Source organism: Papio anubis, chromosome 11 (genome assembly GCF_008728515.1).
Source record: "Papio anubis isolate 15944 chromosome 11, Panubis1.0, whole genome shotgun sequence".
Taxonomy (NCBI): Eukaryota; Metazoa; Chordata; class Mammalia; order Primates; family Cercopithecidae; genus Papio; species Papio anubis.
Window position 1 is genome coordinate 2,849,457 of NC_044986.1, and position 20,701 is coordinate 2,870,157.

Here is a 20,701-nt window from a genome sequence, read left to right on the forward strand (position 1 = left end):
ATAAATAAATAAATCTCCAGATCCAGGAATTGCATTACTGGGCATTTATCTCAGAAAAGTATAGTAAAGGGAGAAGTATAGAATAATCCACTGAAATTTTAAGTTCACACAAAAATGCATCCACAAATGTTTACTGCAATTTTGTTTGTAAAAGTCCCAAACTGGAAACAAGCCAGATGTCCTTCAGCAGGTGAATGGATAGGCAGGCTGTGGTGCATCCGTTCATACCATGGAATACTTCTCAGCAACAGGAAGGAATAAACTATTGATAACAAGGAAGAACCTGGATGAATCTCCAGAGAATTATGCTCCGGAAGAAAGCCAATCTCAAAAGGTTATGCATTATACTATCTCATTTATAGAATTCTCAAAATGACAAAATTATGGAACTGGAGAACAGATTAGTGGTTGCCAGTGATCAGGTATGAGGCTGGGGATGGAAGTAGGCATGGGCCTAAAAGGGAAACCTGAGGGATCCGGTGGGATGGAAATGACTGTATCAATGTCGATATCCTGGCTATAACATTGTACTATGGTCTTTCAAGCTGTTACCACTGGGGGAAACTGGGTAAAGAATATGCGTGATTTCCCTGTATTCTTTTTTTCCAACCATATATGAACCTACAATCATCTCAGAATACAAAGGTTAATTAAAAATAACTCAATAATCGGATTAATTGGTGGATTAAATGCAGATGAAGAAAAAATTAGTGAACTAGAAGAGAGATCCAGAAAAATCATCTAAGTCATATCATGGGGCTAGCAGAATCTCAATATGAAAAGCAGACAGGGACCAGAAAGGAAAATTGCAGGCCAATTTCACTTGTGAACATAGACACAAACTCCTACGGAATATTATCAAAGTGAATACGACAGTGCATAAAAACATTCAAAAACACGTGGGCCTCTCCTCAGAACTCTCTGAATGTTCTTACAGCTTGAAGAACAAATGAATGTCCTTACAATCTGTCTTCCCCCAGAATAAGTAATCAGAGAGAGAAAGAGAAGAGGAAGAGGAGGGAGAGGAGAAGGAGGGAAGGGGGAGAAAAGAGAGAGAGAGCCCAAAGCCATGGTGCACTTTGCAACCTTGTCCCTGGATTCACACACTGTCGGTTCGGCTTTCATCTTTTCATCAGAAGCAAATAGATAAATCCAGTTCACTTTCAAGGGATGGGGAGTTAAGCCCCACCTCTGGAAAAGAGAAATATAGACTAATTTGTTGATATAATTTAGGACCATCACGATGTTACTTGTGACAGCAATATAAATATGAAGTATCCAGAAATAAACATAACCAAATATCCACAAGCATCTTTCAGAGAAAGTTACAAAACTTTATTTAAAAGAGCTAAAGAAGACCCAGAGGAGGGATAAAGACCATAGTACTAGACAGGAAACCTCAAGGTTCCACAGAACTTGTTTCTCCTCACCTTGATGTACCATGCAGTGCAAATTTAACCCAAATCCCCAGGAGACTTGCTTTCCATGTGGAACTTGAAAAGATTATTGTAAATCATACATGGAGAAATAAATGGCCAAGAATAGCCCAACACACTCCTGCAAAAGGATACCATGGTGATCAGTGTTGGGCAGGGCAATTCCTTGAACAGATATCAAGACTGACTATGATCCTGAAGCATTGCATGCCTTTAGAGAAGGTGGGAAACCTTGAAGGCCCCAGCATGAAGATGACATGGATCAACAGGCTCTTGGCTCTTGTCCCCACTGGGGGGACAGCAAAGAGCTGCTTCCTTTTTGCTGAAAGTTTGACATCACCTAATAGGTTAAATGTGTCCCTATCAAAACCCCAGCAAGCAAAGGCGCCTAGGCATAGGCCCTTGAAAAGGCTGCCCAGTGCACCAGAAGATACGTAGGAGAATGTCTGGAGCAGTACAATTCACAGGTAAGACAGGCAGAATACACCCAAATGCCCACCTACCAACAATAAGTGCAGTATACTCAGACGAGAGAATGTTCTCCAGCAGTGAAAATAGATTTGCCATATGCACAGACATGGATGAATCTCAAAATCACCACATCAAGCAAAAGAAGCAAACAAATTCCAGACTGTGCAGTTACCTGTGTGTAACTTCAAAAAGAGAGAAACTAAGCAGTCTATTGTTTAGAGACACACATAGAGGTGGGGCAACCGTAAGGAAGGACAAGGGATTCAGTTGACTTTGAGGGCAGTGTTTGGTGGATAGAGAGTTGGAGAGAGAGACAGAGGGAAAGGTGATCGGGGTGGAACACTGGGAGGTAGGATGACCAACTGCCCGGTTTTGCCAAGAAATGAGAAATTTCCTAAGGTTTAGAAATGGGAAATTTCCTAAGATTTGGAAATGGAAAATTTCCTACGGTTTAGAAATTTCAATGCTACAACCAGCACAGTCTTGGGCAAAGTGGAACTATTGGCTACCCTACACCAAAAGCTTCTAAGTTTCCAGAACATTCTGATTTGGCCCTGTGGCTCTTTATTTTACCATTATTTTAAAACTAGATGTAGCAGGTGAAATGGTACCCCCTAAAGATATATCCACATCTTAACCCCCGTTACACTGCAAAGTGACCTTATTTGAAGAAAGAAAAAAAAAAAAGCGTCTCTGCAGATGAAAATAAATGACGACTGTGAAGATGAGATCATTTGGTTAACCAAGTGAGTCCTAAATAAAAAATAAGTATCCTTATACAAGACAGAAGTGGAGAAGACACAGAGACAAGGAGAGAGCCGTGTGAAGATGGGGGCAGAGTCTGGAGCAATGTGGCCACAAGCTCAGGGACACCTGGAGCCCCCAGAAGCTGGAAGGGGCAGGGAAGCCTTCTCCCCTAGAGCCTCCAGAGGGAGCATGGCTCTGCTGACACCTCAATTTTGGACTTGTGGCCTCCAGAACCATAAGAGAATCAATCTCTTTTGTTTTAACCCAGCAGGTTCATGGTAATCTTTTGTGGCAGTCACACTGAACCAATTCACTGAGTGCGTATATTTTTACACCCTGTTTTGGTTACATAATATATTTTAAAATAGAAAGAAAAATGTTGACACTGCCCCCCCGCCCCCCCTGCTTGCTTCCAGGTAGCAGCTGACACACCACCCCTCCCACCACCCATAACCCCCTCCCCAGAGTAGGTCTGCAGTGCGTGTTTAAAAGTCCCCTATTTTGGCTTCTTGTGCATATGTAAGTAAATGCTTCTAATCTTCCCTGTCAGATGTAAATATCCTTGAAAACACCAATCAAGACTTATGCAGTGTTCATACCCCACAGTGTCTAGACCAGTGTCAATCACACAATAGTGCGCAATCAACGCTGCTGAGCGAATGAATCAGTAAATTAGTGTCAGCAAAACTCTATGAGGCAACAACCAAGCCGGGTGAGACTCCCGATGCACACCGGATGTCGACGGCCCCTGGCACACCCTGCGGATGCAGCCTGGAACCAGCAGGCTGCAGTTCTCAGCAGTGCCCGGTCTGCCTTCCATCTTCCATTTCCAAATTGCCCGCTCATCCCCCGCCTCCTGCCTGCCCTCCCATGTGCTGTGTCTGCGTCCACCTCTGAGATGCTGGTGTTCACCACACAGCCATGGTATTTCCCATCCCATGAACCACAAGCACACATTGCAGACGGTTCCCAGCACTGTCTGTGGATTCTCATGGCCAGCATGTGAGGTCCCAGGCTCCGGGTTTCCCCTTCGCTCACACCCGTGTCTCCCAGGCTTGGGCAGCCCATACACAGTTGTTAGGACAAGCCAGAGAGGCCAACACACCTCAAACCTGTGTCCCAAAGACAGTGAGAGCAAATGGCTGGCTCGCTTGTGGACAGGGACACTGCAGCAAGCCCAGAATGCCACAGCTGCCTCCACCTCCTCGTGCAGCACACAGCTTCTGTTTCTGTAAAAGCACTCGTCACCCTTCCCCACCAGGTGCTGCATAGCAGCCCACCCGCAAGGCTTCACCAGTCTCCCTGCCTGGCTTCCAGGTGGGCTCAGCCATTGGGAAGCCCTGTCAGGAGATGGGAGGGAGGGAGTGGGGGAGGAGAGAGAAGGGGGAGTATTTATCCACACTACCCATCCTTGCTCTCTGCCTGCAGGGCTCCCACAGACTGGGTGCTTTCCTTGGGTGATGGACACAGCTCCCGCAAGATTCCCCATGCCCCTCATTTCCACCAGCTGTTCTTCCCCCTTCTCTCTTCAATCCACAGCATGGTACATGCCCCGCGATCCCATGTCCTGCACAAAGCACTGTGCCCTCCCCACACTCTGCCCACCTTCACATTATCCTCTTATTAAACTCTCCTTAAATTCCACAAACTGAGGATGCATCTGTTTCCCACAAGGACTCAGGCTGGCCCAGCACCTGTGACATTCCCCAGGAGGGCACATGGTGGGATCTCACCACCCATTCAATCTTCCAAGCCAGTGGGGCACCAGGACACACTTACTCCCAGGTAGGGCATCAGGATACCACAGGCCAGAACTTAGAGAACAAACTCCTGGTCAGAGATCACATGGGCAGCGAGAAGGAGCAGTGGGTTCTGAGAAAGGAGAGTGGACAGGCTGCCAGGATCCCCATTCAGGCCCGCTAACCCACCTGTCTTAACCAGGAGAGCAAGGCCCAGCCAGGCAGTGAGGCTCAGCCCAATCTGCATGTCCCAGGACTACAGTCTGCTCTGCCTCCCAGATACCGTGTCCTTACAGAGATTGAACTGGCATCACCAGTTCAAACCCCAGCCAGTGAGATCTGCCAGGAGATGGGGACAGTGAAGAGCTGAGATTGAATCTCAGGTCAGAAAATACCAGCAAACCACCCAGGGGGGATTTCCAGTGAAATTAGACATAAGATGGACAGGGAGTTTCTGGGGCTGCAGTGGAGAAGGGCAGGATGGCAGCAGGACCCACCAGTGCAGGAGTCCTGGCCACGACCATCTTTGCTCTGCCTGGAGCACAGTTTATGATAAGAAAATGATGGCATCCTGCTTTGGGATCTTGGGTGTCCAGGGTAGGGAATTACACAAAAGGATTCTATTTTTGTCATTTGTCATTTATATTAACCAGCAAGTCAACGATCTTATACACACACACAAACACACACACACACACACACAAAATTGTCAATCACTCCCTTGTCCAGACACTCCTTAGGAGAGAACCAAGGCCAATGTCGAGTCCAGCACTTGCCTGGCCTGGGCCCTGAGTCCACAGAGTCAGATCCTCTCCTGGACGTCACATGTCAGAATTCCCTCCTGGACACCTGGCCCGGATCCACGTCATCTTCTGCCTCACAACAAGCAGTGCACTTCCTGGACATGAAGTCGCTGTTCATTAACAGAGGCCAGGGAGCGTGCTCAGTTTGATAGGGAAGAGTTTAGGGAAGAGTTACGACGGCCACGACTTCATCTCATGAGAGAAGCAGCTTCCCAGCAAGAAGTGATGAATTGTGTCTGCTGTGACTTTTCTCCTGGGAGTAAACCAGATGACCTGGGTCCCTCGGGCAGCTCCCATCATTGAACCTGTTCGAAGCTTGCATTTGGAGTTGAAGGGGTTGCTGTTACTGAACAATAACCACACACAAATATTTGTGAGGATTTTAGCAGTGATCAATGACTGCATCTGAACAGTCCCGTTAGATGACCCCAAAGCATAATTAGCCCGTGTTAGATCATCAGGTATTACCACATTTAGCTAAACTTTGGAGGCTAAATTTACTACATATTCTCATTTTGACCTACTTCAAGTAAAGAAGAGATACAATTGTTTACAAAAATGAAAATTATGTCCCCACAGATTATTTCTGCTTGTTAAATGATTATTTCTTCCCATAGAGTAAGTTTGGAAGACTCTAAGAACAACCATGGGACAATGCATTGAGCGTTTACGATGGGACAGGCACTGCACATTCTCATTAACCCTCGTGAGAAAGCCACAAGGCAGATAATGCCAACATTCCCATTTCATGGATGAGGAAACTGAGGCAGGTCAAGACCGAGCAGCTGCTCAAGGAGGCAGAGCCAGGACCTGACTGTGGCCCTTTCCTCTGTGAGCTCACAGGTCTAGTCCTCACTCTATGTGACCAATCTCCTGAAAGACCACACCTTGTCTTTCCAACATGCAGTGGGGCCCTGCCTCTGAGCCCAAACCCCCTGGGGGAAATTATCCCCAGAGGGAGCACGGCAGAGGTGCCCCCATCACTACCTCACCAAGGACGCACCAGTGTCTCACATTGAAGCATCCCTTCCTGGAGTTTGAGTCCTGACCAGAAGCCTCTCAGGACCTTTCCGGATCCAGCCCCCAGGGCCGCTGCCTCACCCCAGGTTTCTTCATCCCACCACCACTTTATGCAGACAATTCTGATTCCAAGAAGGGACCATCCCTTGAGATCTGGCACCAGCCTCCACATCTCTGGGTGTAGAGCTACGCCGATGAACCATCTCACCATGCTGAGCACGTGTACCTTTTTCCCTTCTACAGCTCAGGTACCTCCAGAGAGCACGAACCACAGCTCATTGTTTTTGCATCTCCAGAACCTGGACCAGGTCTTGGCACAGAGAAGGCAGCAAGCGTTTCCCAATGAATGAATAAAATGTGGAATCTGGTGAAATTCCTGCTGTAGGAACCAATGATTATGTGGTTGATTCAGAAAATGGTGCATAAAAAAATGGAAATATCCTCCATGTTTCTAAGATAAAAGCCTCACTTTGGCCGTGGCCTGGACCATCCACACGGGCCTGGTTGCACAGGGCTAGTGCCAGGCATACCATAGACCTTCCCTGGACCTCTTCCCTGCTCTAGGCTGAGCCCAGCCACAGGGTTCCTAAAGCGACAGGCTTCCCACAACCTCCAGGTGTGTCTGGCCACATGTCATCCTTGCCTGTCAGAGGCCATGCCTCTGCTGTAACCCCAGAATGTTTTGAATGCTTGTACTCAGAAAATCCAGATAGCCTGGAGTGACCCCAGGACGCACTCCCACAGCATCCCCGTTGGCTAGATGTCCGTCTGCAGGACATGATCCCCTTCCACACCCCTACACCCATGCTGACACCCACCTGTCCCAGGACAACCAGTTCAAAGGCAGAGAGGTCGAAGCAGGAGGCAGCGGCCCTGCCTCAATACATAACGGCCAGAGCCACCCGCTCCCCTGCACCTGCTCTTGGGGCCTTCAGGCCTCTCTGAGCAGCCAGGGATATGGAGGCAGCTCTGGGTCAGCGATGCAGAGAATCTGGAATCTTCTGGCTCTGTACCCAGGGCCCACTTCTGCCGCACAGCTGAGAAGTACTTGTCTCCAGGCTTTTGAAGTGTACAAGAGTCACACACTCCTGAACCCATTCGATACTGCTGACCCAGGAAGACGAGACGCTTGCATGACTTTCCACCCACTGTGCCGTGGGTCTGTGCAGCACACCGTGAAATCCATGGGATTTTACATCAGAATGTTCTGCAAAATCAATAAGAAAATAACTGTAGAGTCTGAGTAAACCACCATCGTAAATAAAGTGTAAGATGTAACGAGTTTACTGAAAGCTAAATGTTCTGCCTTTTCAGTGTGCTTTTCTGCCCTAGGGTTCAAACAATCAGCCAGCTGTCCCCTCCAGCAACAAAACCCTAATAGACTGAAACTGTCGGATTGCAAGACTGCATGAGGGATGCAGTTTACTCATATAAGATGCCATCGATAATACATAAAAAGTATCTAATTCCTAGACCTGAGTCTAAGGAACTCGGAAGGAAGCTTGTTGGATGTTCTACAAGTGTGGGGATTCCAGATTCATGCAGAAAAGGCACAGGGTGAAATGCTGCAAATGGCTTAAGAGGAAACCCTTCCCTTCCATCCCATGTACTAGTGAAGTCATCATGCAGAAGGTTGCTCTCTGAATGAACTGGAAGGACACTTGTCTCCATCCTCATCCTCCTTTGATCACGATTGGACCGTGTGGAGGGAAAGGGCCCCGCATCCGCCAGCATGCTTGACTGACAGCAGGCAGGCCTTGAGACAGGCCCTGGGTCCACAGGAGCACAGGCAGCCAGCGACTGTCCTGCCGGCTCAGGCCAGGGCTGCCATGTCACTCAGAATCCACGGGGAAACGGTGGGGCCGGTTCGAGCCAGGGCCGCTGTGTCACTCAGAATCCACAGGGAAACTGTGGGACTCGCAGTTCTGTAGGTCCAGCAGCTCCTCGCCTTGGCTGCCCCAACCACGTCCTGGAAACTGTGGATTTGGGAGGAGAAGAGAAACAGAGCTAAATGGTCAGTGAAAATTACCCATTTCATCAAAAAATTTCCAAATTCAGACCCCAATAAATTACCTGGGATCCGGCAGCTGCTGTGCACAGCATATGAGGGATCGACAGAAGTCGTCTTCCCCCTTCCTCTCCATTATTCGCTTGGAAGTGTCCAACCAGTGTGTGGGCTGCAGGAGCCACAGACAAGGCCCGGCTGGCACTCTGAGGCCAGCTCCACCACCCCAAGGCTGCTCTTCTGAGCCTGGTGGGCTTCCCTGAGCAATGCACCCAGCTCACCCCTCTGACCCTGGCCTGTGGGAGACTGGGCAGGGACCTCGGGGAGGGACACAGATGCCCAAAGGCCCAACCTGGGTCGGCTTCCCCTTCTGCCCCTGCCATTCCTTCCCTATCTTTGCATTTCTCCCTGCAGCTGGGAACAGTGTGAATGCGCGCTTCCACCCTGTGCCCATGGGGTTCCTGAAAGCTGGCAATCTGGACTATGAATTTCCAAGGTGAAGGAGAAGTTCATCCTTCCTTCAGTTTCACTTTCCTGAAAGGCCTCCGGGCAAACCATGGCCAACTCAATCATCTTTCCTAGAGTGCCAGGCTGGAGAGCCTGGGCTCCTCTCCCAGAGAAAAGACAGCTGTGGGCCGTGTCTGAGCTCACATGCAGGAGGCATGGCCAGACACCTGGGGCAAGTGTCTGGGAAAGCACCAGCCCTGAAGCTCCACCAGACTGAGTCACTGCCACCTGCCCTGAGCATCCCTGTGTCACCTGGCTGGTTTCCCCACAAACTGCCTTCTCACTGGTCCTCATGGGGGACGATTGCCCCATGGAAGGAGACTTCTAAATGGGCCACTAGCCCCAAGAAGCACAAGCTCAGTCTCTACCACACTTGGGTTTGCCGTTTTGAAGCGCTGTGCTCTCGGGCTTGATGCCACGTGGCTGGTTCACTACAGCATTCAGAGCGCCCTGTGCGGGCCCAGCACCTAGGAGGTGCTCAAGAAACATGAACTGTGCAAAACGTCACCTAACGCAAGCTATGGCAATACCAGAAGCAAGCCTGGCCGAGTTTTACTTTTTGTTTAATTTTTTACTGCAATCATACATAAAACAAAACAAAGGCAATGAAATGTAAAGAGAAGAATGGCAACCATAAACCATCATCTACAGGGCTGAAACAAGGCTTCTGTCTCTATTTTTCAGATGAGCCCCTCCATCCAATATTACAATTAGTTGCTTGTATTTATGGAACAGAGCACCATCACATACCACACACCATAACAAACCCTGGGCTTGCTCTTTGTAAGCATTGGAGAACGATTATTTTCTTACGTACATATAAATGCATATGCACTTATATACACAGTAAATACATTTTTGCTCACACAGTATGCACATGTGTGTTCACATGTACAAAAATATGTGTACACACATAAATTCATATGTTCACACACACAGGCACCTGAACACATATATGCATGCAAACACACACAAATCCATGCATGTGTGCATGCACACTTAAACACAGTTACACACAACTACACATACCTACACATACAGACAAGGCTCTGGGGAAAAGCGGCTGCTTGTGGCATGATTGCTGAGATTTCTCTGGGTCTAAATTGATACTGCCTCCTGTGTCAAAAGAGTCTCGTGCCTACAGCCAGACAGACTGAGGAAATGCCAACCCTCTGTCTTCCAGCACAGCCCTGAAGCCAGGCTCCACCCCTCTACACTCCAAAAAGGGAGACATCCAAAGGTTGATTCAAACCAGAAAATACTTCTATACTTCTTGTGTGTTATCCCTAGGTCAGTCTTTATTTCTCCATCTATATGATAATATGCCTCAACTTTGCTTCTTATAGAAATGTTCAAACATGCATGAAAATAGAGAAAAGCATCAACTCAGCCCCTCACATCTATCACTCCGGATCCAGCCCCACTCCACGTCCATGCTCCTATTCTCTCTCCTCTGCTATCAGTTGAGGCAAGTGGAGAGCCAACAGATAAGGTGGAGCAGGGCAGTCTGTAGAGGACTACGTGCTTGCAAACAGGGTGTTCCCCATAAGTCCTGCTCTCGCAAATGAAGCAGGGCGTTCCCGATAAGTCCTGCTCTTGCAAACGAAGCAGGGCCAGGGCGTTCCCAGTAAGTCCTGCTCTTGCAAACGAAGCAGAGCGTTGGGGGCTTGTTTATGTGTAAACATCTTGAAAATCCAGAAAGTCAGGGAAAGGTCAGAAAAACAACAATGTGTCTTGTGACTTGGCCACATTCCACAAATGACTGTATAAAATAAAGCAGAGCGCGCCATTCGAGGCGGCCGCCATGTTTGTCTTGTCTTGTGTTGTCTTGTGTGTTCATTCCTTTGTTTAGGAAACACGCGGACCCCAACAGCAGTCCTCCCCAGCCCCGGGGCTGCATCCTGGCTTGGCCTCACATAAGCTGTGCGGTCAGGCCAGCCAGCCGCTGAGCTGAGATCACTTCTCCCCCATAATCCAGATGACAATGTTCACTCCCAGGGCCATTTGAGATTAAATTTTAAAATGCACACAAGGCTTCATGCAGTGTGTAGCACTTTATAAGCATTTCATGAACAGTAGTTAAAATTAGTAATTGTATTGTTAGCTGTACTTCCAAACACCAGAGCACAGACAGCAGAGGAGCTAGCCCAAGGTCACAGGCCCATGAGGGGCAGATGGACTGGGCCCCAAGATTCTGCGTCTGCTCCTCGGGCCCTCCTGAGTGGGAGGAGGTAGCTTTGTCTTCAGGCCCTGAGGCCCCTTGGATTCAGCAGAAGCCTAAGAAGCAGAGCCAGTGTGTATTTTAACTCCAAAAAGTTATGCTGAAAAACAGATGCATTCTTGAGGCATTATTTTCGTGAGTTTAGCAAATGCCTGAAAGGTACCTTCCATGAAGTGTGAAAGTCCAAACACAATTTGTTTAACTCAGTTTTTAACTCTCAAGGAAGCGTTCCTTTCTCAGCGCTCTGAGCCCAGTTATGGTTGTGAAATCCCGGCCCATCTTCCACCGAGCGGAAGGATCCCTGCCCACCTTCCTCAGTGTCTGCAAGGAGGAGGGCTTATCTTCAGAAGGGCCAGGACGGCCCCGCATGGACAGGTGCCTCAAATTCCCTGTGGCGCAATTTCTTCTGCTGAGCATTCCACCCTGATGGATTTGACAACCTGCTCCCCAGGTGCGGAGCAGCCCAGAGCTGTCCCCGGGCTGCAGCGGGAAGAGGGATGAACCCACACATGAGGGCTCCTGACTTCAGACAAGGGAAGGAGGAATCCAGAGATTCACAAGAGAATTAAGCAAAATCAAGCATCCTAGAACCCTCAGCATGGGTGCCAACCAGGACCTCAGGCCTCAGGAGGCTACTGGGGAAGCAGGGAGAGGCTTACCCACTCACAGAGCAGATCTGAGCCTGGAGCACACCAGCCAGCACCGGGCCACACGGGGTCCCAGACCCACGTCCATTGCCCAGGGTCCATACCCCATACCCAGTGTCCACACCCAGGCTCCACACCCAGTTTCCACCACATCGAGGGTCTACACCCAGGGTTTACACCCAGTGTCCACACCCAGATTCCACACTCAGTGACCCAAACCCAGTGTTCACACTCAGAGTTTACAGCCAGTGTCCACTACGCCCCGTGTTCACCACACCCAGGATCCACACCCAGTAACTCACTTCCAAGTTCCACACCCCATGTCCACACCCAAGGTTTACACCCAGAGTCCACTACACCCAGGGTCCGCACCCAGTGTCCACCACATCCAGGGTTTACAGACAGTGTCCACCACACCCAGTGTCCACCACACCCAGGGTCCACCACACCCAGGGTCCATACCCAGTAACTCACATCCAAGGTCCACACCCCATGTCTACATCCAGGGTTTACACCCAGAGTCCACCACACCCAGGGTCTGCACCCAGGGTCCACACCCAGCAACTCACATCCAAGGTCCACACCCTGTGTCCACATCCAAGGCCCACACCCAGTGTCCATCACACCCAGTGTCCACCACACCCAGGGTCTGCACCCAGTGTCCAAACCCAGGGTCCACACCCAGTAACTCACATCCAAGGTCCACACCCTATGTCCACACCCAGGGTTTACAGCCAGTGTCCACCACACCCAGTGTCCACCACACCCAGGGTCCGCACCCAGCGTCCACACCTGGTGTCCACACACAGGATTCACAGTGTCCCACACCCCTGTCCATACTCAGGGTCCACACCGAGCCCCACAGACAGATAACGAGGGAGAGACCAGCAGACTCCCAGGCAGGATGTCTGAACCCAGCGGCTGTGCTGTACCCCACGCTCTCCTGCTCTCCTCCTCCAAGCTCAAACTGAAAGGACACAAAGATAGATGTGTACCCGCCCCCCCGCTACACCTTTGTTCTGCTCTCTAATCTTTGCACATACCAGAGATTTCGTAAGTTCTGTGAGCACCTGTTTTTCTGCACGTACCAGAGATTTTGTTTTGCACGTACCAGAGATTTTGTAAGTTCTGAGGCAAGGTCACAAGACGTGTTTAAGTAAGATAAACTCTTGCTGCCATAAACCTGCTCTCCCGCCTCAAAGGTTGAACCGAAATATCAGAAATGGCGGGAACCAATCATAGTTAGCCAAATCGCCTTGTTCAAACACTAGCCAATCATATATCTGATTTGTATAATAACTCTATGCCCACTTTTCTTAGACTATATAACACTGCTCGGAGCTCAGTGGGGGAGCTCTCCTGCCCGTCTCGTTTCCCGAGCGAGTGAGAGTTCCAGGTTCGAACCTGTAATAAAGATCCTTGCTGCTTAGCTTTGACTCTGGACTCTGGTGGTCTTCTTCGGGGAATAAACGATCTGGGCATAACAAAACCTTTTATGATGTTTGTTCTTGTGACTGGTTTATTAATTACTCGGAGGGGCTGGGACATCGGTTGAGAGGATGCGCAAGGAAGTCAGCGCTCCTGGATTAAATAAAGCACATCCTACTTCTGTGTTTCCAGCCCTAGAGTGAGCGTTTTTCCAGTACGAGCTGGGGAAGCATTTATTGTTCTGAATGTCTTTACCTTAGAAAATGCATTGCAACTGGATCCGCTGAGCCCTGGCTCTCCGGCCGGCTGTCCACACACAGCAGTAGCTGGTTTTACAGGGTGAACCAGGGCCCAGCACTTAGCACAATTCCCTGACCACATTAAACATTCAGTAAAGACTGGGTGCACAGAATCCTAATGCCATTCATTCTCATAGGGCTTTTCCTGGCTCAAAAATGGTTCCATAACCACAAATTCATTTCAAGAGACATGTCCAATGAAATTAACATTCTCCCTGCGACTGGAGATCATTCCTCAGTCACCACCGAGCTCCGTGTACTTAATGACATGCTTTTAAAAAAAATGATGGCTCTAGTTAACGTTGAGTGGTCATTTCATTCCCAGCTCATCTTTACGGCTCTTAAAGAATGTTTAAAATTCCTTCAGCTGAGCCTCAGGCTACATGTGAATTTTTTAAGAAAGTAAACAAACATTGAGATTCCCATTTGGGAATTAGTGAGGAATGAGCCATTCACAGCTTGGTTTCAAAGTAATGGCTCAGACTCCAGCTTTGGCAGAAGTTGGAAAATGTAGACTGGGCCCTTTGAGAAAAGAGTTTTTTTTCCTCCAAATAAATAATTGTTTGAAAGCAAGTGAGGTGGTAGGCAAAGTAATTCTTCCAATGCAAGGCTCCAGACAGCAGGAAGAGGCCCCTGGGAAGGTCCAAATCAAAAAGCAAGCCTAGGCCGCGGCAGGTAGCCAGGACCACCAACCACCAACAGGGAGCAGCCCCCAGGCCAGGGACTCTCTGGGCCCTGTCACCAAGCTCTGGGCTGTAGGACATTTACAAGGCCCTGTAGGTCAATGTCCCAACTCAAAACATATTCCTACAGGGTCACCCCCTTTCTATGTCAGGAGTCAAACTTATATAATTGGTTATTTTCTTATTTTCCTAGATAATTTGAGACATTAGACCCACAGTTCTCAACAATAACTGCACACCGGAGAGATTAAGAAACACAAGGCCTGGCTGTCGCCCACAGAGGTTCTGATTTAGTTGGTCTAGAGTACACCTGGTCGCAGCATCCCGATTCAAATGTGCAGCCGCAGCCAAGAAATCCCTTGTTAAAGGAATCCATGAGTTACCAATGCCAGCCAAAGGTGAGCGCCTGGAAGGAGAGCAGGAAGGAGGAGAGAGAGGGAGAAGAGGATGAGGAGCAGGGAGAAATATACCTTGCAAAAGATGGATCAATGTTCCTAGACCAAATCCCCTGAGGATCAGAAGAAAATTTCCCAGGCGTACTTCATGCTTGAGAAGGATATAATAGGAACAGAAATGCAATAAAAATAGTCACTCAAAGGCAAGATTATCAAACAAGGAAATAAGATGAAAACAGAAATTGCAGACTCCAGGAAACAAGTTGACCCAAAACACCATCATTACAGGAATCCTACAGAGAGTCAAAACATTGAGAAAAGAGGCTACCCGCAACCAACACTAAATTAGTGACTCAGGAAAAAGGCTGTGGTCACCACGGTGGAGGCCAGTGCAGACATAGCAGGGAGTGAAGCAAAGAGAGAGAATTGACCCCAGAGACAGCGATAGTCAAGCATAAGGAAAACTAGCTCCCCAAAAAAGAGCCCAACCTGTGGAAGCAAGGCAGTGCAGGAGAAAAGGAATGATTCACAGAAGAAATGCCTTGTGATTCTACAGCTCATATCAGGTTTCAGCATAAAATTATACAGAACAATCTACCAGACATATCCTGGTGAAGGTCCTGATTTTTCAAGGTGAAAGAAATGATTCTTGAGGCATCCAGGTAGATAAATAATTCACCAACAAGGCTGAAAATAATCAGGCTGGCTTGGAGTTCTCCGCAGCCAAAGTCTATTCAGTCTGCGGGAGGCAACGGGGCAAAGGCTGCAAAGCGCCCGGAAAGGGAGCGTGAGACACCAGGATGTTCGCTCCAGCTAAGGTCATTTAATGTCAAAGACAATGAGCAGGCACTCTCAAAACTGCCCGAACTCCAGAACTCAGGGACCGGGCAACACCCATGGGCCCTTCTCGGAAGACCTGCTCAGTCAGAAAGTTCAGGAGATGAGAACGCCGGCTGAAGGGCCTTCCTAGGACTTCGTGCTGGATGCCAGAAAACTGAGGAGAGGCCCTACAGAGTGCTGAGGTGAGGACGGAAGGCCCACTGCAGATGCAGAGTGCATATGGAAAGAGACAGCGTCCCCATGCTCCCAGGACCTCAGGGAGTATGGTCACTGGGTTCTTCTAAGAAAAAAATCACTGGCACCAAATCTCGCAAACCATGAAATGAATAAAAATGACTTAGGAAGGGAGACGTCTTCATTAAAGCCCTGGTGAGGAAGGGTGAGTCCACAAAATACAGAGCTGAGACTAAACATCTACGTGAAGTCAAGTTACAAAGTGATCGCGCGGGCTATGAGCTTTGGTAACATTCGAATCATAGCTGACAAAACATTGAAGGTGGGGGAAGGAGACAGGAACTGTGGCTACATCCATTCCTGTGTCTTTCTTAGTAGAGAATAAGAAAATGAAAACACATGGTTAAAACCGTATGTCTCCACCCTTACCATCTCTCACAATTATTTTCAGAACCTGGGAGGCATCATTGCATCACCAATATCTCTTCTAATTAGAAACATGCATCAGAAATCCAGCAGTCACTTTGGCTTTGCTTTCTGTTGTTGTCTTCATGTAAAACTGAATGGGTACATATGTTAGAAGATGGCACATATCGGATCATCTCATGTCATCATACATAGCAAGCGGCCTACGCCAGCCTCCCTGCTCCTGTGCGCCACGGATGGGCTCACCAAATGTTACCCAAGTAATGGGCAAGTGAGTCAGTGCCTTTTTTAACTTTCTTATGCATATCTCTCTTTATGGCTTAGCTCTTTAGAAGAGAATATGTCTGGCTAGGCACGGTGGCTCATGCTTGTAATCCCAGGACTTTGGGAGGCTAAGGTGGGTGGATCACCTGAGGTCAGGAGTTCGAGACCACCCTGGCCAACATGGTGAAACCCTGTCTCTACTAAAAATAGAAAAATTAGCTTGGCGTGGTGGCAGGTTCCTATAATCCCAGCTACTTGGGAGGCTAAGGCAGAATAATCACTTGAACCTGGGAGGCAGAGGTTGCAGTGAGCTGAGATCACACCACTGTACTCTGGCCTGGGCAATAGAGCAAGACTCCATCTCAAAAAAAAAAAAAAAAAGGAAGAGAATATATCATTGTTCTAAATACAGTCAAGTCCAAAAGGTAAAGCTTTTTCCACTAGACAAAACCTATAGAGTACCAATTGCCCAAATTGCCCACTGTGGCTTCATTCACCTCCAAGTGGAGCCCTTGTCCTGTCTCTTCCTCAATCCTCCGGACCCCACTGCCTCTCCCATCAGTCTACACCCCTGCCTCTGCCCTCAGACAGTGAGTCTTGGGGATCTAGGACTATGGAACCTCAATCTCCTCAGACAGACTGAATACAGGCTGGTTGGTGGAATCCACCCCCTTTCCTTCACTAATCTGTACACTCCCCAAGAACGGAGATGGCACCTCTCTCTCCAAATACCTAGGAGACTGACTGGTGCCGGATACATGCTTTAGTGAAAGTCAATTAAAAAGTCAGTCACAAGGCTACTTACGAACTCTATGCCCGTGAATATCACGGTGCAGCCAAAAGTATTTTCTCATAACATTTAAAATACGAAATTGATACGGTAAATATTTGCTAAGAGCTTATTTTCTATAAATAGAGGGAAAGTTTTCAATAGTTAAAAAAAGAAAAAAAATGTGTCCTGCCATTTTTCGGAAAAGATGGACCTCAAGTAGCAGGAAGACCAGAACGGTGCGAATGAGGGGCAAGCACAGGCCACACCTGCGCCCGCTCACAGCCAGGCCCTGCAACCTGACTTGGGTCTTTTCGCCAAGTGGTATTTGATGCAGCCTAATTGTGATCAGGTGGGGGTTTCACAGGTCTAGCTGCATCCTGGGAAGATCTCCCACCTGTCTGGACCAGAGCACAACCTCAGAACACAGTTCTGGAAGGACCTGAGGCTAAGGAAGGCGCCACCGGGCCCTGGAAATGCAAGCCCCAGGGTCTGGGGTGGGGCCTCTCACGGTCAGCTCCTCCAGCGCCAGGCCGGTGTGGCAGGCCAGGTCTCACTAACACAGGCCTCCATAATGACAGCTTCTGCACTGACTGAATGGTTAAGTTAAATATTAAAAACTGAAAGAGCCAGTGCTTGTATTCAAAGGCTGGAAAGTAACAAAAGCCCACCCAGAGCTGTGCCTAGGCCTTTCCTGGGCCTTAAAGCATGACAAAATAACGAAGGAATTTTGTCCTGTTGTGCTTATCTGTTGCATGCATAACAGATATGCACCTGTTAACAGGACCCATTTAGGATTAAACAAGCTTTATTGTAGGTCTGAAGAAACTCCCCAGGCCTCCACAAGCAAGTTGATTGGGGGTCTGAAGGAACTCCCTGTCAAGCGCATCTGTGTGAAGAGACCACCAAACAGGCTTTGTGTGAACAATAAAGCTGTTATTCACTTGGGTGCAAGTGGGTTGAGTCCGAAAAGAGAGTCAGCGAAGGGAGATGGGGAAGGGATTGCTTTATAGGAGTTGGATAGGTAATGGAAAATTACAATAAAAGGTGGTTATCTATTGTTAGCAGAGGAGGAGGTTGCAAGGTGCATGGTGGAGAGATCATAAGACTTACTGTCCAGAAAAAGAATGTCACAAAGTCGACTGATCAGCTAACGTAGGGCAGGGACAAGTCACAGCAGTAAAATATTGTAATTTCAGTTAATCAGTTAAGGCAGGAACTGGCTGTTTTACTTCTTTGGAGTTTCTTTGGCTGCTCCAGACTTCTCGGCTCCTGTAAGCCACCTGGATGTGTATGTGGAGGTCACAGGGGTTATAATGGCTGAGCTTCGGCTCAGAGGCCTGACACTCCCCAAAACTCCGTGATTTAGCAGGAGACAAGGGTAATCACCCCAGCACCTGGACCCATTTAGCGTAAGTAAATTTACTTAGGCTCCAGAGGAAGGGCTTCAGGACTCAAACCCTAGTTAGATATTAGAAGTTAATCGCTTATGTCTTTAGATGAATATACACTTACACATAGACATGAAGCTTCGACGGTATATAAGCTCTGGAAAACTTTGTAATTTTGAGTTGGTCTAGCAATATTTTCCAGGCCTTCTCCCTGTAACCAGTTACAGAAATAACAACTCCCTCCTGTCCCCGTTCATCTGCATCACATTTCCGGGCCTCGAGAATAAGCAACCCGACCCTCCATTTGTTCAGGGAACACTGTCATGCCCGGAGAGGGGACACTCTGTTTCCCAATCACTGTCCACCCCTTGCCAGGTGGCGGCTTTCATGCCTGAGGCCGGAATGCTTCTACAGAGGTGGGGTGAGGCCATCTGGAGAACAAGGGATGGCCCCAGGGTGGCTTGGTGGCTGAAGAGCAGTGAAGCTGGGGGAGACCAGAGTCCCGGGGTCCACCAAGAGCTGAACCTGAGGTGGAAGCCTGTTTGTCCTGGGAGGCTGAGCAGGGCTGGGTCCCATTCACATTCTGAACTACTTCCCCTGCACGGGGTTGAATGGCACCGCCGGGAAGTTGGTGCCCACCTGGAACCACAGAGTGGGATCTTATCTGAAAATAGGGTCTTAGCAGATGTTTTGAGTTAAGATGAGGCCATACTGGATTAGGGTGAGCCCTAAATCCAATGACTGGTGTCCTTATAGGAAGGCCACGTGATGGCAGAGACTGGGGGGCTCTGCCGCTGCCAGCCAAAAAGTGCCAAGGACTGCTGGCCACCACCAGGAGTGGAGAGGCAGGAAGGGGCCCAGGTGGAGCCGCCAGCGGGAGCGCGGCCCCGCCCACGCCCTGATTTCAAACGCAGCCCCAGAGCTGTGAGGCAACAGGTGTCTGTTGTTCTAATCCACTCGTTTGTGACACTGTGTTAAAGCCGACCTAGGGAAAGACCCCATGGGGAGGACGTGTGGAGAGAAAGGTTCCGTAGGAGCGTCCCAGGGCCTGCGGCTGGGGGAGTCGGGGGCAGCGGAGCTGGCCGGAGTCATCCCTTCCTCTCCACGGCTGCCGCGCTGTCGACGCCCTGCTGCCCTCACTTCTCCAGCAACATCCACAGCTTTCCAGTCGCGTCCAGCTCTCCAAACTTCACCCCGCCCCGTCTGTGCTATTTCAGAGCTCCCATGGCTACCCACGCATGCCCCCGCGCCACCCCATTGCAGCCTGGCCCCAGCTGGGAGGCAGGACCCCCTTTCTCCCAGCCTGTTCCCGGGCATTCACAGGGGTGCACACCCTCCTCAGGGGCACTCAGCCCTTCCCATCGGACTCTCCCAGTCTTCAGTGCCACCCTGAACCCACTGCTGCCCTCAACAATGCCTTGCTGGGACCAGCTGGGACCAAGACAGACCATGCCCACGCCCATGCCCCTGCCCCATCGATGGGACCGTCTAATCGGCCCCATCACCTCGATGATGAAAACTGCCTGCACCGGCGCAAACCTTCCGTCTCACACTTTTGCCGGGCCCACCTCCCTTCCCAGGCCCGCTGGCAGCCCAGGGGTGGGGGTGGGCGTGGGGGTGTTGCACCCTTTAGGGCCTTCTCTCCACGGATGTGAGGAGGAGGTGAAGACACCCTGACCAGTTCCTCCAATCCCATCCTGCTGGGCTGAGGTCTGGAGGGAGCCCACACAGGTGAGTTCTGCTCTCTCCTCTCACTTTTGCGGGTGGGTTGTCTGCAGTCTTCGCTGCCTCGTGGGTGTGGCCATGCAGCTGGGGTGTGTGGCATCCTAGGGTGGCATCTAGCTTTTCTCCGACCCATTACTGTTGGTTGAATTGTGTTTATTTAAAAAAAAAAATTGGAGCCCTAACCCTCAGTAACTCAACACGTGACCTTCGAAGACGGGTCTGTGGAGGTAATGAAGATGAGGCCATTAGGATGGGCCCGAGTCCAATGTGACTGGTGTCCCTATAAAAAGAGGAGATGGGACAGAGAGAAAGGCACAGAGGAAGGACTGTGGAGACACCGGGAGAAGGCCACGCGGCAGTGGAGGGTTACAGGGATGCAGCTACTCTGAAGGACTCCAGGGGCCACCAGAGCTGGGGAGACAGGAGGGAGATCTTTCCCGGGGCCTTCGGAGGGAGCGTGTTCCTGTGACACCTTGATTTCAGACCTGTGGCCTCCCAGAAACATGAGACAATAAACTCTGCTGCTCTGTGAGCCCCCAGTCTTGGTACTTTGTTTCAGGGTTACTAACACTCCCCTGCCTGTCTAGCAGCATCTCCGAGAGGCTCGGGGTGGCTGTCTTTAGCCCCTGCAGCGGGGACCACACCAGACCCTCCCTCAGCAGCCCAGACCAGCCTCTCCCCTTCCTGTTCCTCACTTGGAGTCATAGGAAC

The 20,701-nt window shown here is 49.5% G+C and overlaps 1 long non-coding RNA gene across 1 annotated transcript; it reads right to left on the bottom strand.

Annotated features, from left to right (window-relative positions):
* Positions 1–4,002: 4,002 nt before the first annotated feature.
* Positions 4,003–10,313, bottom strand: LOC103887833. The gene is made up of 3 exons (XR_002524517.2): positions 9,758–10,313; positions 6,443–8,192; positions 4,003–5,542 (listed from the first exon to the last, which is right to left on the bottom strand). It is a non-coding gene; the product is annotated as an uncharacterized LOC103887833 (long non-coding RNA).
* Positions 10,314–20,701: the final 10,388 nt, after the last annotated feature.